This window comes from Dendrobates tinctorius, unplaced genomic scaffold (genome assembly GCF_039654945.1).
Source record: "Dendrobates tinctorius isolate UK_male_01 unplaced genomic scaffold, ASM3965494v1 ptg000450l, whole genome shotgun sequence".
In the NCBI taxonomy this organism is placed as follows: Eukaryota; Metazoa; Chordata; class Amphibia; order Anura; family Dendrobatidae; genus Dendrobates; species Dendrobates tinctorius.
The window spans coordinates 967,906-993,342 of NW_027362112.1; the positions used below are offsets into that span (position 1 = coordinate 967,906).

The 25,437-nt window shown below is 44.7% G+C and overlaps 1 protein-coding gene across 1 annotated transcript in view; it reads right to left on the bottom strand.

Annotated features, from left to right (window-relative positions):
* The window catches only part of CALB2 (calbindin 2), a 107,610-nt gene that overhangs the window by 56,145 nt on the left and 26,028 nt on the right, over nucleotides 1–25,437 (bottom strand). The gene's annotated exons all lie outside the window — the stretch shown is intronic.

Genomic DNA, 25,437 nt, shown 5'->3' on the forward strand with positions numbered 1-25,437 from the left:
CCTGTGCCCTCCCTGTATCTGCACCTCTGGCTGTAATCTCTCTATATTACTCTGTATGTATCTATATTATCCAGCTGACTGCTGCCCCATCCTGTGTCCTCCCTGTATCTGCACCTCTGGCTGTAATCTCTGTATATTACTCTGTATATATCTGTATTATCCAGCTGACTGCTGTCCCATCCTGTGCCCCCCCTGTATCTGCACCTCTGGCTGTAATCTCTGGATATTACTCTGTATATATCTGTATTATCCAGCTGACTCCTGTCCCATCCTGTGCCCTCCCTGTATCTGCACCTCTGGCTGTAATCTCTGTATATTACTCTGTATATATCTGTATTATCCAGCTGACTGCTGCCCCATCCTGTGCCCTCCCTGTATCTGCACCTCTGGCTGTAATCTCTGTATATTACTCTGTGTATATCTGTATTATCCAGCTGACTCCTGTCCCATCCTGTGCCCTCCCTGTATCTGCACCTCTGGCTGTAATCTCTGTATATTACTCTGTATATATCTGTATTATCCAGCTGACTCCTGTCCCATCCTGTGCCCTCCCTGTATCTGCACCTCTGGCTGTAATCTCTGTATATTACTCTGTATATATCTGTATTATCCAGCTGACTCCTGTCCCATCCTGTGCCCTCCCTGTATCTGCACCTCTGGCTGTAATCTCTGTATATTACTCTGTATATATCTGTATTATCCAGCTGACTGCTGTCCCATCCTGTGCCCTCCCTGTATCTGCACCTCTGGCTGTAATCTCTGGATATTACTCTGTATATATCTGTATCATCCAGCTGACTGCTGTCCCATCCTGTGCCCTCCCTGTATCTGCACCTCTGGCTGTAATCTCTGTATATTACTCTGTATATATCTGTATTATCCAGCTGACTGCTGTCCCATCCTGTGCCCTCCCTGTATCTGCACCTCTGGCTGTAATCTCTGGATATTTCTCTGTATATATCTGTATTATCCAGCTGACTGCTGCCCCATCCTGTGTCCTCCCTGTATCTGCACCTCTGGATGTAATCTCTGTATATTACTCTGCATATATCTGTATTATCCAGCTGACTGCTGCCCCATCCTGTGTCCTCCCTGTATCTGCACCTCTGGCTGTAATCTCTGTATATTACTCTGTATATATCTGTATTATCCAGCTGACTGCTGCCCCATCCTGTGCCCTCCCTGTATCTGCACCTCTGGCTGTAATCTCTGTATATTACTCTGTATATATATCTGTATTATCCAGCTGACTGCTGCCCCATCCTGTGCCCTCCCTGTATCTGCACCTCTGGCTGTAATCTCTGTATATTACTCTATATATCTGTATTATCCAGCTGACTGCTGTCCTATCCTGTGCCCTCCCTGTATCTGCACCTCTGGCTGTAATCTCTGTATATTACTCTGTATATATCTGTATTATCCAGCTGACTTCTTCCCCATCCTGTGCCCTCTCTGTATCTGCACCTCTGGCTGTAATCTCTGGATATTGTTCTGTATATATCTGTATTATCCAGCTGATTGCTGTCCCATTCTGTGCCCTCCCTGTATCTGCACCTCTGGCTGTAATCTCTGTATATTACTCTGTATATATCTGTATTATCCAGGTGACTGCTGCCCCATCCTGTGCCCTCCCTGTATCTGCACCTCTGGCTGTAATCTCTGGATATTACTCTGTATATATCTGTATTATCCAGCTGACTGCTGCCCCATCCTGTGCCCTCCCTGTATCTGCACCTCTGGCTGTAATCTCTGGATATTACTCTGTATATATATCTGTATTATCCAGCTGACTGCTGTCACATTCTGTGCCCTCCCTGTATCTGCACCTGCTGATGTAATCTCTGGATATTACTCTGTATATATCTGTATTATCCATCTGACTGCTGCCCCATCCTGTGCCCTCCCTGTATCTGCACCTCTGGCTGTAATCTCTGGATATTACTCTGTATATATATCTGTATTATCCAGCTGACTGCTGCCCCATCCTGTGCCCTCCCTGTATCTGCACCTCTGGCTGTAATCTCTGGATATTACTCTGTATATATATCTGTATTATCCAGCTGACTGCTGCCCCATCCTGTGCCCTCCCTGTATCTGCACCTCTGGCTGTAATCTCTGTATATTACTCTGTATATATCTGTATTATCCAGCTGACTGTTGTCACATTCTGTGCCCTCCCTGTATCTGCACCTGTGGATGTAATCTCTGGATATTACTCTGTATATATCTGTATTATCCAGCTGACTGCTGTCTCATCCTGTGCCCTCCCTGTATCTGCACCTCTGGCTGTAATCTCTGGATATTACTCTGTATATATATCTGTATTATCCAGCTGACTGCTGCCCCATCCTGTGTCCTCCCTGTATCTGCACCTCTGGCTGTAATCTCTGTATATTACTCTGTATATATCTGTATTATCCAGCTGACTGCTATCCCATCCTGTGCCCTCCCTATATCTGCACCTCTGGCTGTAATCTCTGGATATTACTCTGTATATATCTGTATTATCCAGCTGACTGCTGTCCCATCCTGTGCCCTCCCTGTATCTGCACCTCTGGCTGTAATCTCTTGATATTACTCTGTATATATCTGTATTATCCAGCTGACTGCTGTCCCATCCTGTGTCCTCCCTGTATCTGCACCTCTGGCTGTAATCTCTGGATGTTACTCTGTATATATCTGTATTATCAAGCTGACTGCTGTCCCATCCTGTGCCCTCCCTGTATCTGCACCTCTGGCTGTAATCTCTGTATATTACTCAGTATATATCTGTATTATCCAGCTGACTGCTGTCCCATCCTGTGCCCTCCCTGTATCTGCCCCTCTGGCTGTAATCTCTGTATATTACTCTGTATATATCTGTATTATCCAGCTGACTGCTGTCCCATCCTGTGCCCTCCCTGTATCTGCACCTCTGGCTGTAATCTCTGGATATTACTCTGTATATATCTGCATTATCCAGCTGACTGCTGTCCCATCCTGTGCCCTCCCTGTATCTGCACCTCTGGCTGTAATCTCTGTATATTACTCTGTATATATCTGTATTATCCAGCTGACTGCTGCCCCATCCTGTGCCTTCCCTGTATCTGCACCTCTGGCTGTAATCTCTGTATATTACTCTATATATATTTGCATTATCCAGCTGACTGCTGCTCCATCCTGTGCCCTCCTTGTATCTGCACCTCTGGCTGCAATCTCTGTATATTAGATTAGATTAGATTAGATAAACTTTATTGATCCCGGAGGAAATTACAGTATTACAGCAGCAGAACAAAGATCAAGAACATTACAAGAACAATACACACTTTACAAAATAAGTCTATATGGACAGCAGATGCGGATAGACTGGTACTTGTAACTCACCAATTCCCCCCCATACACTTTGAACTTCATTTAGTCTTGGGATGCTTTACACTTATACATTTGTTAAACATCCCCACAGCTGTCGGAACAAACGATTTTCTATATCTTTCCTTTTTACACATTAGTTGGAGTAGACGCTTGCTGAATGTGCTCTTTTGCTTCGCAAACAGTTCATAGAGCGGGTGTGTATTGTTGCTCATTATAGCCTTGCATTTCTTAGTAATTCTATCCTCTAATACCTCCTCGAAAGTCCTGAGTTGTAGACCCACCGCCGCACTAGCCTTCTTGATAAGTTTATTCAGCTTATTCGCGTCAGCTGTGCGCACACTACTACCCCAGCATATAATTGCATCAAAGATTGCACTCGCCACAATGGATTGGTAGAACATTTCAAGCATTTTGCTACACACATTAAACGACCTTAACTTCCTTAGGAAGTAAAGTCTACTCATCCCTTTCTTGCAAACCTTCTCCATATGGCACCTCCAATCAAGCTTGCTGTCCAGGTGAACCCCCAAATATTTGAAATTCTCCACCATCTCCACATCCTGACCATCAATAGTGATAGGTAAGCAATCCTTCATGCACCTTCCATAACTCAACACCAGCTCCCTGGTTTTCTTTACGTTGAGTTCTAAATGGTTAGCCTGGCACCAGTCAACAAAGTCCAAAACCACCCTTCTGTATTCCTCCTCCCCCCGGTCTCTCTCAATACCTCCGACTATCACTGAGTCATCAGAGTACTTCTGAAGGTGACAAAGGTCTGATTTATACTGAAAATCAGCTGTGTATAACGTAAAAAGGAATGGCGACAGCACCGTTCCCTGAGGGGCTCCAACACTACTCCGCACACTATCCGATACGGCCGCCCCCAACCTCACAAACTGTGGCCTGTCCGACAGATAATCAATGATCCAATTCACTAGTCCCTCATCAACCGCCATTTCAACCAGCTTTTTACGTAATAATAGTGGCTGTAAGGTGTTGAATGCACTGGAGAAATCGAAGAACATGGCACGCACAGTGGTTCTATCATTGTCCAAAAAGGAATGTACTGTTTGTAGTAGATACGCTACAGCATCGTCCACCCCCAGACTCTGCCGATACGCAAACTGAAGGGGGTCCGTAAAAGCAGACACCCTCGGACACAAGTAGGCAAGTACAATTCTCTCCAAGGACTTCATCACATGCGATGTTAAGGCCACCGGTCTATAGTCATTATGGGAGCTCGGGAAGGTAGTCTTGGGAACCGGCACCAGGCAAGAAGTCTTCCATAGAACTGGTACTCTCTGTGATTGTAAGCTCCAGTTAAACAGGTGCTGGAAGACAGTGCACAACTGATTCGCACACACTCTGAGGACACGTGGACAGATACCATCAGGCCCTGCTGCTTTACCCATGACCAGCTTACTAAACTGTTCCCTCACATCATTTTCGGAGATCAAGAAAGACTCCGACTTCCTCCCCCCAGTTGATATTGCTCGTCTCTCCCCGGCCCTCTCCTCTGTTGACATGGCACATTTATTGTTGAATCTGTTGAAAAAAACATTCATTTCATTAGCCATGATCAGCCCCCCACCCCCCTGATCTGACCTTGCCTTAAACCCAGTCAAAAGCTTCATTCCAGCCCACACTTCTCTGGAGTTGTTATGTGACAATTTATTTTCCAATTTAATTCTGAATGCTTCACGGGCAATCCTAATTTTCCCCTTTAAGTCTCTCTGAACAATTTTCATTTCCTCCTTGTCCTTCCTTTCAAAAGCTTTTTTTTTCCTGTTTAGTAGATGTTTCAATTCTTTTGTAATCCAAGGCTTATTGTTTGCAAAACACCGAACCTCATGAATAGGTACAATATTGTCAGTACAAAAGTTGATGTAATCAGTAACTCTCCTGGTAACCTCATTAACATCATCATTAGGTTCCCTGGCACATAACACCTCCCAGTCTGTGCATTCAAAGCAGTCTTGTAAAGTCTTTTCAGCTGCCGGAGACCATTTCCTTATCCGTTTAATTGTCGCTGGTTGTTTGCAGACAACTGGTTGATAAGCTGGAGACAATAGTATGAGATTGTGGTCAGATTTCCCCAGGGGGGGCAATGCAGATGATGAGTAAGCATCCTTAACACTGGCATAGAGGAGATCCAATATATAATTGTCCCTTGTAGAACATTTGACATATTGATAGAATTTAGGTAATGAGATCTTGGCTCTATTAAAATCCCCAGAAATGACAGTTAGAGAGTTAGGGTGTTTCGTCTGAAGCCGGGCAATCACCCCAGACAGTACATCCCCAGCTGCCTCTGGATTTGCAGATGGTGGTATATACGACACCACTGCAATAACAAGAGAGAATTCTCTAGGCAGATAGTAAGGCCTGAGGCCCACTGCTAATAGTTCAATGTTTGGGCAACAATGTCTCTCCTTTACTGTTACATGCCCCTGATTACACCATCTGTTGTTAATGTACAGTATCACTCCTCCACCCTTCTTCTTACCGCACTTCACTCTGTCCCTGTCAGCCCGAACCATTTGAAACCCCGGTACCGATATACTTGAATCCGGGACGTCCTCATGCAACCAGGTTTCTGTAAAGCACATGAGACTGCATTCCCTGAACTCCTTCTGGGTCTTACTCAGAGCCAGCAGTTCATCCGACTTGTTACCAAGCGATCGTACATTACCCATGATGATGGATGGGACTGCAGGTTTAAACCTTCTCCTCCAGGACTTGGTCTTCTTGCCTGCTCTGCAACCTCTGAAAGGTCTCCTCATTTCCCGTGGAACATGTGGTATTGCAACTGCTGGAGAAGACTTTGTCCTGCGCATTTCCAGAAGACGACTCCTTGAATACACTACTCGATTAGCGACAGACCTAGGGACAACCATCCGATCAGTGATTCCATCCATCCCGGGAGACCTCTCCGTGGCATACTGTATACGGTGCTCTCCGCTGAGCACATATGGCTGTATCACTGACACAGGCTGTGGGCAGCAGCATACATCCGTCGGTAGTATTAGCTGAGATGGACCATATTGCGTACCCCAAAGTGGCCATGCCAGCAGGGGACTTGTGGGTGGTAGTGGAGGATCCGGGTAAAAACCATATGCAGTGTGCCCAGCGGCAGTAGAAAGTGTGGGGGTGTGCTGCATTTTCCATCCCACAGCAGACCAGCGTGCAGGAACGTCGCAATCCACGAGATGAAAACGTTGCATAGATCCAAGGTTGAAATTAGAGGTCCAAAAAGACATCAGGAAAGGTATAAAAGACTGTAACAAACAAAATAAAATAAAATAATAGCTGCTGCAATGGGCTGCCACTAGCAAGGCGCCCTATTGTCTCCACAGTCTGGCAGAGAGCAGACAGGCACGTCTGCACACCTCTGAGTCCAGGAGATAGTATATTACTCTATATATATCTGTATTATCCAGCTGACTGCTCTCCCATCCTGTGCCCTCCCTGTATCTGCACCTCTGGCTGTAATCTCTGGATATTACTCTGTATATATCTGTATTATCCAGCTGACTGCTGCCCCATCCTGTGCCCTCCCTGTATCTGCCCCTCTGGCTGTAATCTCTGTATATTACTCTATATATATCTGTATTATCCAGCTGACTGCTGTCCCATCCTGTGCCCTCCCTTTATCTGCACCTCTGGCTGTAATCTCTGGATATTACTCTGTATATATCTGTATTATCCAGCTGACTGCTGTCCCATCCTGTGCCCTCCCTGTATCTGCCCCTCTGGCTGTAATCTCTGTATATTACTCTGTATATATCTGTATTATCCAGCTGACTGCTGTCCCATCCTGTGCCCTCCCTGTATCTGCACCTCTGGCTGTAATCTCTGGATATTACTCTGTATATATCTGTATTATCCAGCTGACTGCTGTCCCATCCTGTGCCCTCCCTGTATCTGCACCTCTGGCTGTAATCTCTGGATATTACTCTGTATATATCTGTATTATCCAGCTGACTGCTGCCCCATCCTGTGCCCTCCATGTATCTGCCCCTCTGGCTGTAATCTCTGGATATTACTCTGTATATATCTGTATTATCCAGCTGACTGCTGCCCCATCCTGTGCCCTCCATGTATCTGCCCCTCTGGCTGTAATCTCTGGATATTACTCTGTATATATCTGTATTATCCAGCTGACTGCTGCCCCATCCTGTGCCCTCCATGTATCTGCCCCTCTGGCTGTAATCTCTGGATATTACTCTGTATATATCTGTATTATCCAGCTGACTGCTGCCCCATCCTGTGCCCTCCCTGTATCTGCCCCTCTGGCTGTAATCTCTGGATATTACTCTGTATATATCTGTATTATCCAGCTGACTGCTGCCCCATCCTGTGCCCTCCATGTATCTGCCCCTCTGGCTGTAATCTCTGTATATTACTCTGTATATATCTGTATTATCCAGCTGACTGCTGCCCCATCCTGTGCCCTCCATGTATCTGCCCCTCTGGCTGTAATCTCTGGATATTACTCTGTATATATCTGTATTATCCAGCTGACTGCTGTCCCATCCTGTGCCCTCCCTGTATCTGCCCCTCTGGCTGTAATCTCTGTATATTACTCTGTATATATCTGTATTATCCAGCTGACTGCTGTCCCATCCTGTGCCCTCCCTGTATCTGCACCTCTGGCTGTAATCTCTGTATATTACTCTGTATATATCTGTATTATCCAGCTGACTGCTGCCCCATCCTGTGCCCTCCATGTATCTGCCCCTCTGGCTGTAATCTCTGTATATTACTCTGTATATATCTGTATTATCCAGCTGACTGCTGCCCCATCCTGTGCCCTCCATGTATCTGCCCCTCTGGCTGTAATCTCTGGATATTACTCTGTATATATCTGTATTATCCAGCTGACTGCTGTCCCATCCTGTGCCCTCCCTGTATCTGCACCTCTGGCTGTAATCTCTGTATATTACTCTGTATATATCTGTATTATCCAGCTGACTGCTGTCCCATCCTGTGCCCTCCCTGTATCTGCACCTCTGGCTGTAATCTCTGTATATTACTCTGTATATATCTGCATTATCCAGCTGACTGCTGTCCCATCCTGTGCCCTCCCTGTATCTGCCCCTCTGGCTGTAATCTCTGTATATTACTCTGTATATATCTGTATTATCCAGCTGACTGCTGTCCCATCCTGTGCCCTCCCTGTATCTGCACCTCTGGCTGTAATCTCTGGATATTACTCTGTATATATCTGTATTATCCAGCTGACTGCTGCCCCATCCTGTGCCCTCCCTGTATCTGCCCCTCTGGCTGTAATCTCTGGATATTACTCTGTATATATCTGTATTATCCAGCTGACTGCTGTCCCATCCTGTGCCCTCCCTGTATCTGCCCCTCTGGCTGTAATCTCTGGATATTACTCTGTATATATCTGTATTATCCATCTGACTGCTGTCCCATCCTGTGCCCTCCCTGTATCTGCACCTCTGGCTGTAATCTCTGGATATTACTCTGTATATATCTGTATTATCCAGCTGACTGCTGCCCCATCCTGTGCCCTCCATGTATCTGCCCCTCTGGCTGTAATCTCTGGATATTACTCTGTATATATCTGTATTATCCAGCTGACTGCTGCCCCATCCTGTGCCCTCCATGTATCTGTCCCTCTGGCTGTAATCTCTGTATATTACTCTGTATATATCTGTATTATCCAGCTGACTGCTGTCCCATCCTGTGCCCTCCCTTTATCTGCACCTCTGGCTGTAATCTCTGGATATTACTCTGTATATATCTGTATTATCCAGCTGACTGCTGCTCCATCCTGTGCCTTCCCTGTATCTGCCCCTCTGGCTGTAATCTCTGGATATTACTCTGTATATATCTGTATTATCCAGCTGACTGCTGTCCCATCCTGTGCCCTCCCTGTATCTGCACCTCTGGCTGTAATCTCTGTATATTACTCTGTATACATCTGTATTATCCAGCTGACTGCTGCCCCATCCTGTGCCCTCCCTGTATCTGCACCTCTGGCTGTAATCTCTGTATATTACTCTGTATATATCTGTATTATCCAGCTGACTGCTGTCCCATCCTGTGCCCTCCCTGTATCTGCACCTCTGGCTGTAATCTCTGTATATTACTCTGTATACATCTGTATTATCCAGCTGACTGCTGCCCCATCCTGTGTCCTCCCTGTATCTGCACCTCTGGCTGTAATCTCTGTATATTACTCTGTAAATATCTGTATTATCCAGGTGACTGCTGTCCCATCCTGTACCCTCCCTGTATCTGCACATCTGGCTGTAATCTCTGTATATTACTCTGTATATATCTGTATTATCCAGCTGACTGCTGTCCCATCCTGTGCCCTCCCTGTATCTGTCCCTCTGGCTGTAATCTCTGTATATTACTCTGTATATATCTGTATTATCCAGCTGACTGCTGCCCCATCCTGTGCTCTCCCTGTATCTGCACCTCTGGCTGTAATCTCTGGATATTACTCTGTATATATCTGTATTATCCAGCTGACTGCTGCTCCATCCTGTGTCCTCCCTGTATCTGCACCTCTGGCTGTAATCTCATAGAATCATAGAATCATAGAATCGTAGAGTTGGAAGGGACCTCCTGGGCCATCTGGTCCAACCCCCTGCTCAAAGCAGGATTCGCTAAATCATCCCAGTCAGATGTCTGTCCAGCCTCTGTTTGAAGGCTTCCATTGAAGGAGAACTCACCACTTCTCGTGGCAGCCTGTTCCACTCATTGATCACTCTAACTGTCAAAAAGTTTTTTCTCATATCTAATCTGTGTCTCCTCCCATTCAGTTTCATCCCATTGCTTCTAGTCTTTCCTTGTGCAAATGAGAATAAAGTTGATCCTTCTACAATGTGACAGCCCTTTAGATATTTGTAGACAGCTATTAAGTCTCCTCTCAGTCTTCTCTTTTGCAAACTAAACATTCCCAAATCCTGCAACCTTTCCTCATAAGACAGGGTTTGCAGACCGGTCACCATTCTGGTCGCTTTTTTCTGAACTTGCTCCAGTTTGTTTATGTCTTTTTTAAAATGTAGTGCCCAAAACTGGACACAATATTCCAGATGAGGTCTGACCAAAGAGGAGTAGAGGGAAATAATGACTTCACGTGATCTAGACTGTATGCTTCTGTTAATACATCCTAGAATTGCATTTGCCTTTTTTGCTGCTGCATCACACTGTTGACTCATATTCAGTCTGTGATCTATTAGTATACCCAAGTCTTTTTCACATGTGCTGTCACTTAGCCCTATTCCTCCCATTCTATATATGCTTTTTTCATTTTTATTGCCCAGATGTAGTACTTTGCATTTCTCCCTGTTAAAAACCATTCTGTTAGTTGCTGCCCACTTCTCCAGTTTATTTAAATCTTTTTGAATCCTCTCTCTCTCTTCTCTAGTATTAGCTATCCCTCCTAGCTTTGTGTCATCAGCAAATTTAATCAGTTTACCCTCAATTCCTTCATCTAAATCGTTGATAAAGATGTTGAACAATACAGGGCCCAGGACAGAGCCCTGTGGTACCCCACTTGAGACATTCTTCCAACTGGATGTGCAGCCATTTACGACCACTCTTTGGGTCCGATCACTAAGCCAGTTATGAATCCACCTAACAGTTGCCTTGTCCATTCCATACTTAGTCATTTTTTCAATAAGGATTGTATGAGAGACTTTGTCAAATGCTTTGCTGAAGTCAAGATATACTATATCTACAGCATTTCCTTGATCCACCCAATCAGTGATACCGTCATAGAAGGAAATTAAGTTAGTCTGACATGACTTATTAGTTACAAACCCATGCTGACTCTGTTTGATCACTTCATTCTTATCCAGGTATTGACATACATGTTGTTTAATAATTTGTTCAAAGATCTTTCCTGGTATAGAAGTCAGACTCACCGGCCTATAGTTGCCTGGGTCCACCTTCTTCCCCTTTTTGAAGATAGGAACAACATTTGCTCTTCTCCAGTCTTCTGGCACTTCTCCTGTTCTCCAAGAATTTTCAAAGATTATGGAGAGGGGTTCAAAAATTTCTTCTGCTATCTCCTTCAGTACTCTGGGGTGTAATTCATCTGGACCTGGAGACTTGAATTCATTTAGGTTAGCTAAGTGTTTCCTCACTATCTTTCTGTTTATAGATATCCTGGATTCTTCTATTCCCTTAATAGGACAGTGAATAACAGTTGGTGTTACATTTCCTTTCTGAGAGAAAACAGATGCAAAATAGGAATTTAAAAGTTCAGCCTTCTCAACATCCTGTCTTACCATTTCATCATTTTCATCCTGTAAAAATCCTATAGCATCTTTTACTTTTCTTTTACTTTTGACATATCCCCAAAATCCTTTATTATTGCTTTTGACATCTCTTGCAAGCCTCAATTCATTTTCAGCTTTAGCTAATCTGATTTGTGCCCTGCAGGTTCTGCAGACAGCATTATATTCTTCTTTAGATATGCCTCCCTCTTTCCATTTTATAAACATTTTTTTCTTCCTTTTTAGCATGTGCTTAAGTTCTGTGTTCACCCATCCTGGTTTCCTTAAATGCTTCCTATTCTTCCCTCTTTTCGGAATTGTTAACAACTGTGCTTTGAGAATTTCATTTTTCAAGATTTCCCATCCTTCCTGGACAATTTTGTCTTTAAGGATATCCAGCCATTGGATCCCTCCAATTATCTTTCTGAATCCCTTAAAATCTGCCTTTCTGAAATCTAACCTTGACGTCTGAGTCTTCACAGGTCTTCCGCCTCTAGTTATCCAAAATTCTAAAATAGCATGGTCGCTACCTCCTAGGGTCCCAGCCACTTTTACCTCCTCAACCATTTCCTCCCTGTTTATAAGGATTAGATCCAAGGTAGCAGTTCCCCTTGTTTTCTCCCCTCTGTTTTCTCCCCTCTGGATATTACTCTGCATATATCTGTATTATCCAGCTGACTGCTGTCCCATCCTGTGCCCTCCCTGTATCTGCACCTCTGGCTGTAATCTCTGTATATTACTCTGTATATAGCTGTATTATCCAGCTGACTGCTGTCCCATCCTGTGCCCTCCCTGTATTTGCACCTCTGGCTGTAATCTCTGGATATTACTCTGTATATATCTGTATTATCCAGCTGACTGCTGCCCCATCCTGTGCCCTCCCTGTATCTGTACCTCTGGCTGTAATCTCTCTATATTACTCTGTATATATCTGTATTATCCAGCTGACTGCTGTCCCATCCTGTGCCCTCCCTGTATCTGTCTCTCTGGCTGTAATCTCTGGATATTACTCTGTATATATCTGTATTATCCAGCTGACTGCTGCCCCATCCTGTGCCCTCCCTGTATCTGCACCTCTGGCTGTAATCTCTCTATATTACTCTGTATATATCTGTATTATCCAGCTGACTGCTGCCCCATCCTGTGCCCTCCCTGTATCTGCACCTCTGGTTGTAATCTCTGTATATTACTCTGTATATATCTGTATTATACAGCTGACTGCTGCCCCATCCTGTGCCCTCCCTGTATCTGCACCTCTGGCTGTAATCTCTGTATATTACTCTGTATATATCTGTATTATCCAGCTGACTGCTGCCCCATCCTGTGCCTTCCCTGTATCTGCACCTCTGTCTGTAATCTCTGGATATTACTCTGTATATATCTGTATTATACAGCTGACTGCTGCCCCATCCTGTGCCCTCCCTGTATCTGCACCTCTGGCTGTAATCTCTGTATATTACTCTGTATATATCTGTATTATCCAGCTGACTGCTGCCCATCCTGTGCCCTCCCTGTATCTGCACCTCTGGCTGTAATCTCTGTATATTACTCTGTATATATCTGTATTATCCAGCTGACTGCTGCCCCATCCTGTGTCCTCCCTGTATCTGCACCTCTGGTTGTAATCTCTGTATATTACTCTGTATATATCTGTATTATACAGCTGACTGCTGCCCCATCCTGTGCCCTCCCTGTATCTGCACCTCTGGCTGTAATCTCTGTATATTACTCTGTATATATCTGTATTATCCAGCTGACTGCTGTCCCATCCTGTGCCCTCGCTGTATTTGCACCTCTGGCTGTAATCTCTGGATATTACTCTGTATATATCTGTATTATCCAGCTGACTGCTGCCCCATCCTGTGCCCTCCCTGTATCTGCACCTCTGGCTGTAATCTCTCTATATTACTCTGTATATATCTGTATTATCCAGCTGACTGCTGTCCCATCCTGTGCCCTCCCTGTATCTGTCTCTCTGGCTGTAATCTCTGGATATTACTCTGTATATATCTGTATTATCCAGCTGACTGCTGCCCCATCCTGTGCCCTCCCTGTATCTGCACCTCTGGCTGTAATCTCTCTATATTACTCTGTATATATCTGTATTATCCAGCTGACTGCTGCCCCATCCTGTGCCCTCCCTGTATCTGCACCTCTGGTTGTAATCTCTGTATATTACTCTGTATATATCTGTATTATACAGCTGACTGCTGCCCCATCCTGTGCCCTCCCTGTATCTGCACCTCTGGCTGTAATCTCTGTATATTACTCTGTATATATCTGTATTATCCATCTGACTGCTGTCCCATCCTGTGCCCTCCCTGTATCTGCACCTCTGGCTGTAATCTCTGGATATTACTCTGTATATATCTGTATTATCCAGCTGACTGCTGCCCCATCCTGTGCCCTCCATGTATCTGCCCCTCTGGCTGTAATCTCTGGATATTACTCTGTATATATCTGTATTATCCAGCTGACTGCTGCCCCATCCTGTGCCCTCCATGTATCTGTCCCTCTGGCTGTAATCTCTGTATATTACTCTGTATATATCTGTATTATCCAGCTGACTGCTGTCCCATCCTGTGCCCTCCCTGTATCTGCACCTCTGGCTGTAATCTCTGGATATTACTCTGTATATATCTGTATTATCCAGCTGACTGCTGCCCCATCCTGTGCCCTCCATGTATCTGCCCCTCTGGCTGTAATCTCTGGATATTACTCTGTATATATCTGTATTATCCAGCTGACTGCTGCCCCATCCTGTGCCCTCCATGTATCTGTCCCTCTGGCTGTAATCTCTGTATATTACTCTGTATATATCTGTATTATCCAGCTGACTGCTGCCCCATCCTGTGCCCTCCCTGTATCTGCACCTCTGGCTGTAATCTCTGGATATTACTCTGTATATATCTGTATTATCCAGCTGACTGCTGCCCCATCCTGTGCCCTCCCTGTATCTGCACCTCTGGCTGTAATCTCTGGATATTACTCTGTATATATCTGTATTATCCAGCTGACTTCTGTCCCATCCTGTGCCCTCCCTGTATCTGCACCTCTGGCTGTAATCTCTGTATATTACTCTGTATATATCTGTATTATCCAGCTGACTTCTGTCCCATCCTGTGCCCTCCCTGTATCTGCACCTCTGGCTGTAATCTCTGTATATTACTCTGTATATATCTGTATTATCCAGCTGACTTCTGTCCCATCCTGTGCCCTCCCTGTATCTGTCCCTCTGGCTGTAATCTCTGTATATTACTCTGTATATATCTGTATTATCCAGCTGACTTCTGTCCCATCCTGTGCCCTCCCTGTATCTGCACCTCTGGCTGTAATCTCTGTATATTACTCTGTATATATCTGTATTATCCAGCTGACTGCTGTCCCATCCTGTGCCCTCCCTGTATCTGCACCTCTGGCTGTAATCTCTGGATATTACTCTGTATATATCTGTATTATCCAGCTGACTGCTGCCCCATCCTGTGCCCTCCCTGTATCTGTCCCTCTGGCTGTAATCTCTGTGTATTACTCTGTATATATCTGTATTATCCAGCTGACTGCTGTCCCATCCTGTGCCCTCCCTGTATCTGTCCCTCTGGCTGTAATCTCTGTGTATTACTCTGTATATATCTGTATTATCCAGCTGACTGCTGTCCCATCCTGTGCCCTCCCTGTATCTGTCCCTCTGGCTGTAATCTCTGGATATTACTCTGTATATAACTGTATTATCCAGCTGACTGCTGTCCCATCCTGTGTCCTCCCTGTATCTGCACCTCTGGCTGTAATCTCTGTATATTACTCTGTATATATCTGTATTATCCAGCTGACTGCTGTCCCATCCTGTGCCCACCCTGTATCTGCACCTCTGGCTGTAATCTCTGTATATTACTCTGTGTATATCTGTATTATCCAGCTGACTGCTGTCCCATCCTGTGCCCTCCCTGTATCTGCACCTCTGGCTGTAATCTCTGTATATTACTCTGTATATATCTGTATTATCCAGCTGACTGCTGTCCCATCCTGTGCCCTCCCTGTATCTGCACCTCTGGCTGTAATCTCTGTATATTACTCTGTATATATATCTGTATTATCCAGCTGACTGCTGCCTCATCCTGTGCCCTCCCTGTATCTGTACCTCTGGCTGTAATCTCTGTATATTACTCTGTATATATCTGTATTATCCAGCTGACTGCTGTCCCATCCTGTGCCCTCCCTGTATCTGTCCCTCTGGCTGTAATCTCTGGATATTACTCCGCATATATCTGTATTATCCAGCTGATTGCGGTCCTATCCTGTGTCCTCCCTGTATCTGCACCTCTGGCTGTAATCTCTGGATATTACTCTGTATATATCTGTATTATCCAGCTGACTGCTGCCCCATCCTGTGCCCGCCCTGTATCTGCACCTCTGGCTGTAATCTCTGGATATTTCTCTGTATATATCTGTATTATCCAGCTGACTGCTGTCCCATCCTGTGCCCTCCCTGTATCTGCCCCTCTGGCTGTAATCTCTGTATATTACTCTGTATATATCTGTATTATCCAGCTGACTGCTGCCCCATCCTGTGCCCTCCCTGTATCTGCACCTCTGGCTGTAATCTCTGTATATTACTCTGTATATATCTGTATTATCCAGCTGACTGCTGCCCCATCCTGTGCCTGCCCTGTATCTGCACCTCTGGCTGTAATCTCTGGATATTACTCTGTATATATCTGTATTATCCAGCTGACTGATGCCCCATCCTGTATCTGCCCCTATGGCTGTAATCTCTGTATATTACTCTGTATATATGTGTATTATCCAGCTGACTACTGCTCCATCCTGTGCCCTCCCTGTATCTGCACCTCTGGATGTAATCTCTGTATATTACTCTGTATATATCTGTATTATCCAGCTGACTGCTGTCCCATCCTGTGTCCTCCCTGTATCTGCACCTCTGGCTGTAATCTCTGGATATTACTCTGTATATATCTATATTATCCAGCTGACTGCTGCCCCACCCTGTGCCCTCCCTGTATCTGCACCTCTGGCTGTAATCTCTGTATATTACTCTGTATATATCTGTATTATCCAGCTGACTGCTGCCCCATCCTGTGTCCTCCCTGTATCTGCACCTCTGGATGTAATCTCTGTATATTACTCTGTATATATCTGTATTATCCAGCTGACTGCTGTCCCATCCTGTGCCCTCCCTGTATCTGCACCTCTGGCTGTAATCTCTGTATATTACTCTGTATATATCTGTATTATCCAGCTGACTGCTGCGCCATCCTGTGTCCTCCCTGTATCTGCACCTCTGGCTGTAATCTCTGTATATTACTCTGTATATATCTGTATTATCCAGCTGACTGCTGCCCCATCCTGTGCCCTCCCTGTATCTGCACCTCTGGATGTAATCTCTGTATAATACTCTGTATATATCTGTATTATCCAGCTGACTGCTGCCCCATCCTGTGCCCTCCCTGTATCTGCCCCTCTGGCTGTAATCTCTGGATATTACTCTGTATATATCTGTATTATCCAGCTGACTGCTGTCCCATCCTGTGCCCTCCCTGTATCTGCACCTCTGGCTGTAATCTCTGGATATTACTCTGTATATATCTGTATTATCCAGCTGACTGATGCCCCATCCTGTGCCCTCCATGTATCTGCCCCTCTGGCTGTAATCTCTGGATATTACTCTGTATATATCTGTATTATCCAGCTGACTGCTGTCCCATCCTGTGTCCTCCCTGTATCTGCACCTCTGGCTGTAATCTCTGTATATTACTCTGTATATATCTGTATTATCCAGCTGACTGCTGTCTCATCCTGTGCCCTCCCTGTATCTGCACCTCTGGCTGTAATCTCTGTATATTACTCTGTATATATCTGTATTATCCAGCTGACTGCTGCTCCATCCTGTGCCCTCCCTGTATCTGCACCTCTGGCTGTAATCTCTATATATTACTCTGTATATATCTGTATTATCCAGCTGACTGCTGTCCCATCCTGTGCCCTCCCTGTATCTGCACCTCTGGCTGTAGTCTCCGTATATTACTCTGTATATATCTCTATTATCCAGCTGACTGCTGTCCCATCCTGTGCCCTCACTGTATCTGTCCCTCTGGCTGTAATCTCTGTATATTACTCTGTATATATCTGTATTATCCAGCTGACTGCTGTCCCATCCTGTGCCCTTCCCTGTATCTGCACCTCTGGCTGTAATCTCTGGATATTACTCTGTATATATCTGTATTATCCAGCTGACTGCTATCCCATCCTGTGCCCTTCCCTGTATCTGCACCTCTGGCTGTAATCTCTGGATATTACTCTGTATATATCTGTATTATCCAGCTGACTGCTGTCCCATCCTGTGCCCTACCTGTATCTGCACCTCTGGCTGTAATCTCTGGATATTACTCTGTATATATCTGTATTATCCAGCTGACTGCTGTCCCATCCTGTGCCCTCCCTGTATCTGTACCTCTGGCTGTAATCTCTGTATATTACTCTGTATATATCTGTATTATCCAGCTGACTGCTGCCCCATCCTGTGCCCTCCCTGTATCTGCCCCTCTGGCTGTAATCTCTGTATATTACTCTGTATATATCTGTATTATCCAGCTGACTGCTGTCCCATCCTGTGCCCCCCTGTATCTGCCCCTCTGGCTGTAATCTCTGTATATTACTCTGTATATATCTGCATTATCCAGCTGACTGCTCTCCCATCCCGTGTCCTCCCTGTATCTGCACCTCTGGCTGTAATCTCTGTATATTACTCTGTATATATCTGTATTATCCAGCTGACTGCTATCCCATCCTGTGCCCTTCCCTGTATCTGCACCTCTGGCTGTAATCTCTGTATATTACTCTGTATATATCTGTATTATCCAGCTGACTGCTGTCCCATCCTGTGCCCTCCCTGTATCTGTACCTCTGGCTGTAATCTCTGGATATTACTCTGTATATATCTGTATTATCCAGCTGACTGCTGCCCCATCCTGTGCCCTCCCTGTATCTGCACCTCTGGCTGTAATCTCTGTGTATTACTCTGTATATATCTGTATTATCCAGCTGACTGCTGCCCCATCCTGTGCCCTCCCTGTATCTGTACCTCTGGCTGTAATCTCTGGATATTACTCTGTATATATCTGTATTATCCAGCTGACTGTTGCTCCATCCTGTGCCCTCCCTGTATCTGCACCTCTGGCTGTAATCTCTGGATATTACTCTGTATATATCTGTATTATCCAGCTGACTGCTGCCCCATCCTGTGCCCTCCCTGTATCTGCACCTCTGGCTGTAATCTCTGTATATTACTCTGTATATATCTGTATTATCCAGCTGACTGCTGTTCCATCCTGTGTCCTCCCTGTATCTGCACCTCTGGCTGTAATCTCTGGATATTACTCTGTATATATCTGTATTATCCAGCTGACTGCTGCTCCATCCTGTGCCCTCCCTGTATCTGCACCTCTGGCTGTAATCTCTGGATATTACTCTGTATATATCTGTATTATCCAGCTGACTGCTGCCCCATCCTGTGCCCTCCCTGTATCTGCACCTCTGACTGTAATCTCTGTATATTACTCTGTATATATCTGTATTATCCAGCTGACTGCTGTCCCATCCTGTGTCCTCCCTGTATCTGCACCTCTGGCTGTAATCTCTGTATATTACTCTGTATATATCTGTATTATCCAGCTGACTGCTGTCCCATCCTGTGCCCTCCCTGTATCTGCACCTCTGGCTGTAATCTCTGTATATTTCTCTGTATATATCTGTATTATCCAGCTGACTGCTGCCTCATCCTGTGCCCTCCCAGTATCTGCACCACTGGATGTAATCTCTGTATATTACTCTGTATATATCTGTATTATCCAGCTAACTGCTGCCCCATCCTGTGCCCTCCCTGTATCTGCACCTCTGGCTGTAATCTCTGGATATTTCTCTGTATATATCTGTATTATCCAGCTGACTGCTGCCCCATCCTGTGCCCTCCCTGTATCTGCACCTCTGGCTGTAATCTCTGTATATTACTCTGTATATATCTGTATTATCCAGCTGACTGCTGTTCCATCCTGTGTCCTCCCTGTATCTGCACCTCTGGCTGTAATCTCTGGATATTACTCTGTATATATCTGTATTATCCAGCTGACTGCTGCTCCATCCTGTGCCCTCCCTGTATCTGCACCTCTGGCTGTAATCTCTGGATATTACTCTGTATATATCTGTATTATCCAGCTGACTGCTGCCCCATCCTGTGCCCTCCCTGTATCTGCACCTCTGACTGTAATCTCTGTATATTACTCTGTATATATCTGTATTATCCAGCTGACTGCTGCCCCATCCTGTGCCCTCCCTGTATCTGCACCTCTGGCTTTAATCTCTGTATATTACTCTGTATATATCTGTATTATCCAGCTGACTGCTGCCCCATCCTGTGCCCTCCCTGTATCTGCACCTCTGGCTGTAATCTCTGTATATTTCTCTGTATATATCTGTATTATCCAGCTGACTGCTGTCCATCCTGTACCCTCCCTGTATCTGCACCTCTGGCTGTAATCTCTGTATATTTCTCTGTATATATCTGTATTATCCAGCTGACTGCTGCCTCATCCTGTGCCCTCCCAGTATCTGCACCACTGGATGTAATCTCTGTATATTACTCTGTATATATCTGTATTATCCAACTGACTGCTGTCCCATCCTGTGCCCTCCCTGTGTCTGCACCTCTGGCTGTAATCTCTGAATATTACTCTGTATATATCTGTATTATCCAGCTGACTGCTGTCTCATCCTGTGCCCTCCCTGTATCTGCACCTCTGGCTGTAATCTCTATATATTACTCTGTATATATCTGTATTATCCAGCTCACTGCTGCCCCATCCTGTGCCCTCCCTGTGTCTGCACCTCTGGCTGTAATCTCTGAATATTACTCTGTATATAACTGTATTATCCAGCTGACTGCTGTCCCACCCTGTGCCCTCCCTATATCTGCACCTCTGGCTGTAATCTCTGTATATTACTCTGTATATATCTGTATTATCCAGCTGACTGCTGCCCCATCCTGTGCCCTCCCTGTATCTGCACCTCTGGCTGTAATCTCTATATATTACTCTGTATATATCTGTATTATCCAGCTGACTGCTGCCCCATTCTGTGCCCTCCCTGTATCTGCACCTCTGGCTGTAATCTCTGGATATTACTCTGTATATATCTGTATTATCCAGCTGACTGCTGCCCCATCCTGTGCCCTCCCTGTGTCTGCACCTCTGGCTGTAATCTCTGTATATTACTCTGTATATATCTGTATTATCCAGCTGACTGCTGCCCCATCCTGTGCCTTCCCTGTATCTGCACCTCTGGCTGTAATCTCTGTATATATCTGTACTATCCAGCTGACTGCTGCCCCATCCTGTGCCTTCCCTGTATCTGCACCTCTGGCTGTAATCTCTGGATATTACTCTGTATATATCTGTATTATCCAGCTGACTGCTGCCCCATCCTGTGCCCTCCCTGTATCTGCACCTCTGGCTGTAATCTCTGGATATTACTCTGTATATATCTGTATTATCCAGCTGACTGCTGCCCCATCCTGTCCCCTCCCTGTATCTGCACCTCTGGCTGTAATCTCTGTATATTACTCTGTATATATCTGTATTATCCAGCTGACTGCTGTCCCATCCTGTGCCCTCCCTGTATCTGCACCTCTGGCTGTAATCTCTGTATATTACTCTGTATATATCTGTATTATCCAGCTGACTGCTGTCCCATCCTGTGCCCTCCCTGTATCTGCACCTCTGGCTGTAATCTCTCTATATTACTCTGTATATATCTGTATTATCCAGCTGACTGCTGTCCCATCCTGTGCCCTCCCTGTATCTGCACCTCTGGCTGTAATCTCTGTATATTACTCTGTATATATCTGTATTATCCAGCTGACTGCTGTCCCATCCTGTGTGCTCCCTGTATCTGCACCTCTGGCTGTAATCTCTGTATATTACTCTGTATATATCTGTATTATCCAGCTGACTGCTGCCCCATCCTGTGCCCTCCCTGTATCTACCCCTCTGGCTGTAATCTCTGTATATTACTCTGTATATATCTGTATTATCCAGCTGACTGCTGTCCCATCCTGTGTCCTCCCTGTATCTGCACCTCTGGCTGTAATCTCTGTATATTACTCTGTATATATCTGTATTATCCAGCTGACTGCTGTCCCATCCTGTGCCCTCCCTGTATCTGCACCTCTGGCTGTAATCTCTGTATATTACTCTGTATATATCTGTATTATCCAGCTGACTGCTGTCCCATCCTGTGTCCTCCCTGTATCTGCACCTCTGGCTGTAATCTCTGTATATTACTCTGTATATATCTGTATTATACAGCTGACTGCTGCCCCATCCTGTGCCCTCCCTGTATCTGCACCTCTGGCTGTAATCTCTATATATTACTCTGTATATATCTGTATTATCCAGCTGACTGCTGTCCCATCCTGTGCTCTCCCTGTATCTGCACCTCTGGCTGTAACCTCTGTATATTACTCTGTATATATCTGTATTATCCAGCTGACTGCTGTCCCATCCTGTGCCCTCCCTGTATCTGCACCTCTGGCTGTAATCTCTGTATATTACTCTGTATATATCTGTATTATCCAGCTGACTGCTGCCCCATCCTGTGCCCTCCCTGTATCTGCACCTCTGGCTGTAATCTCTGGATATTACTCTGTATATATCTGTATTATCCAGCTGACTGCTGCCCCATCCTGTGCCCTCCCTGTATCTGCACCTCTGGCTGTAATCTCTGGTTATTACTCTGTATATATCTGTATTATCTACTGCGCCTTTCACCAACTACAAGAGCAATTCATTTTGTTCTGCTCTTTTACCTCGAATCCAGATTTACCGCGTCCTTGAGTCCGGCTATTACTTATACGCTACCTGGGGTTGGTGTCTGACCCGGTATAAGCTTGGTAGTGGATCGGGCTTATATCTATCGAGGAACTGGTGGCAGCATACCGTCCTTCTGTTACTGGGGGATCCTGGCAGTGACGGAGCAGAGGTTTACATATACTGCACTGCCTTATATCTCCTCTCTCATCTCTGTCTATCGCCCTACACGTGCCCTCCGTTCTACAAATGACCTAAGACTAACATCCCCCGGAATCCGAACCTCGCACCTCCGTCTCCATGACTTCTCTCTTGCTGCGCCAGCTCTCTGGAATGCACTTCCCCAGTCGATCAGACTGATACCTAGCCCCGACCTATTCAAGCGCGCTTTGAAAACCCATCTCTTCGAACAAGCCTACCACATCAACTACTCAGCAAACTAACTTTGCTCTGTTCCCTCTTTCCAAATATTATTCTGAATCTGCACCCTACTATTCATCTGTCTTCACACCCTCCATGCACACGATAACTGCACTTGATACTTGACTATTTAAGAATTTTGGATAACTAGAGGAGGAAGACCTGTGAAGACTCAGACGTCAAGGTTAGATTTCAGAAAGGCAGATTTTAAGGAACTCAGAAAGAGAATTGGAGGGATCCAATGGCTGGATATCCTTAAAGACAAAAATGTCCAGGAAGGATGGGAAATCTTGAAAAATCAAATTCTCAAAGCACAATTGTTAACAATTCCGAAAAGAGGGAAGAATAGGAAGCATTTAAGGAAGCCAGGATGGATGAACACAGAACTTAAGCACATGCTAAAAAGGAAGAAAAAAATGTTTATAAAATGGAATGAGGGAGGCATAGCTAAAGAAGAATATAATGCTGTCTGCAGAACCTGCAGGGCACAAATCAGATTATCTAAAGCTGACAATGAATTGAGGCTTGCAAGAGATGTAAAAAGCAATAATAAAGGATTTTGGGGATATGTCAAAAGTAAAAGAAAAGTCAAGGATGCTATAGGATTTTTACATGATGAAAATGATGAAATGGTAAGACAGGATGTTGAGAAGGCCGAACTTTTAAATTCATATTTTGTATCTGTTTTCTCTCAGAAAGGAAATGTAACATCAACTATTCTTCACTGTCCTATTAAGGGAATAGAAGAATCCAGGATTTCTATAAACAGAAAGATAGTGAGGAAACACTTAGCTAACCTAAATGAATTCAAGTCTCCAGGTCCAGATGAATTACACCCCAGAGTACTGAAGGAGATAGCAGAAGAAATTTTTGAACCCCTCTCCATAATCTTTGAAAATTCTTGGAGAACAGGAGAAGTCCCAGAAGACTGGAGAAGAGCAAATGTTGTTCCTATCTTCAAAAAGGGGAAGAAGGTGGACCCAGGCAACTATAGGCCGGTGAGTCTGACTTCTATACCAGGAAAGATCTTTGAACAAATTATTAAACAACATGTATGTCAATACCTGGATAAGAATGAAGTGATTAAACAGAGTCAGCATGGGTTTGTAACTAATAAGTCATGTCAGACTAAATTTCCTTCTATGACGGAATCACTGATTGGATGGATCACGGAAATGCTGTAGATATAGTATATCTTGACTTCAGCAAAGCATTTGACAAAGTATCTCATACAATCCTTATTGAAAAAATGACTAAGTATGGAATGGACAAGGCAACTGTTAGGTGGATTCATAACTGGCTTAGTGATCGGACCCAAAGAGTGGTCGTAAATGGCTGCACATCCAGTTGGAAGAATGTCTCAAGTGGGGTACCACAGGGCTCTGTCCTGGGCCCTGTATTGTTCAACATCTTTATCAACGATTTAGATGAAGGAATTGAGGGTAAACTGATTAAATTTGCTGATGACACAAAGCTAGGAGGGATAGCTAATACTAGAGAAGAGAGAGAGAGGATTCAAAAAGATATAAATAATCTGGAGCAGTGGGCAGCAACTAACAGAATGGTTTTTAACAGGGAGAAATGCAAAGTACTACATCTGGGCAATAAAAATGAAAAAAGAATATACAGAATGGGAGGAATAGGCCTAAGCAACAGCACATGTGAAAAAGACTTGGGTATACTAATAGATCACAGACTGAATATGAGTCAACAGTGTGATGCAGCAGCAAAAAAGGCAAATGCAATTGTAGGATGTATTAACAGAAGCATACAGTCTAGATCACGTGAAGTCATTATTTCCCTCTACTCCTCTTTGGTCAGACCTCATCTGGAATATTGTGTCCAGTTTTGGGCACCACATTTTAAAAAAGACATCAACAAACTGGAGCAAGTTCAGAAAAGAGCAACCAGAATGGTGACCGGTCTGCAAACCCTGTCTTATGAGGAAAGGTTGCAGGATTTGGGATTGTTTAGTTTGCAAAAGAGAAGACTGAGAGGAGACTTAATAGCGGTCTACAAATATCTCAAGGGCTGTCACATTGTAGAAGGATCATCTTTATTCTCATTTGCACAAGGAAAGACTAGAAGCAATGGGATGAAACTGAATGGGAGGAGACAGAGATTAGATATTAGAAAAAACTTTTTGACAGTTAGAGTGATCAATGACTGGAACAGGCTGCCACGAAAAGTGGTGAGTTCTCCTTCAATGGAAGTCTTCACACAGAGGCTGGACAGACATCTGACTGGGATGATTTAGCGAATCCTGCTTTGAGCAGGGGGTTGGACCAGATGGCCCAGGAGGTCCCTTCCAACTCTACGATTCTATGATTATTGCACTTAAACACACGGGCTGATGACCGGATAATGCAGCTATATATGAAAATCCCTATTTATTATATTTGCCAGACCTGAAATAACAAGCACTTTTCACCTACTGTGTTCCCCCCCCTTTTCCTTGTAGATTGTAAGCTTGCGAGCAGGGACCTCACTCCTAATGTCACTGTTTAAATTTTCTTAACTTGTATTGAATTTAT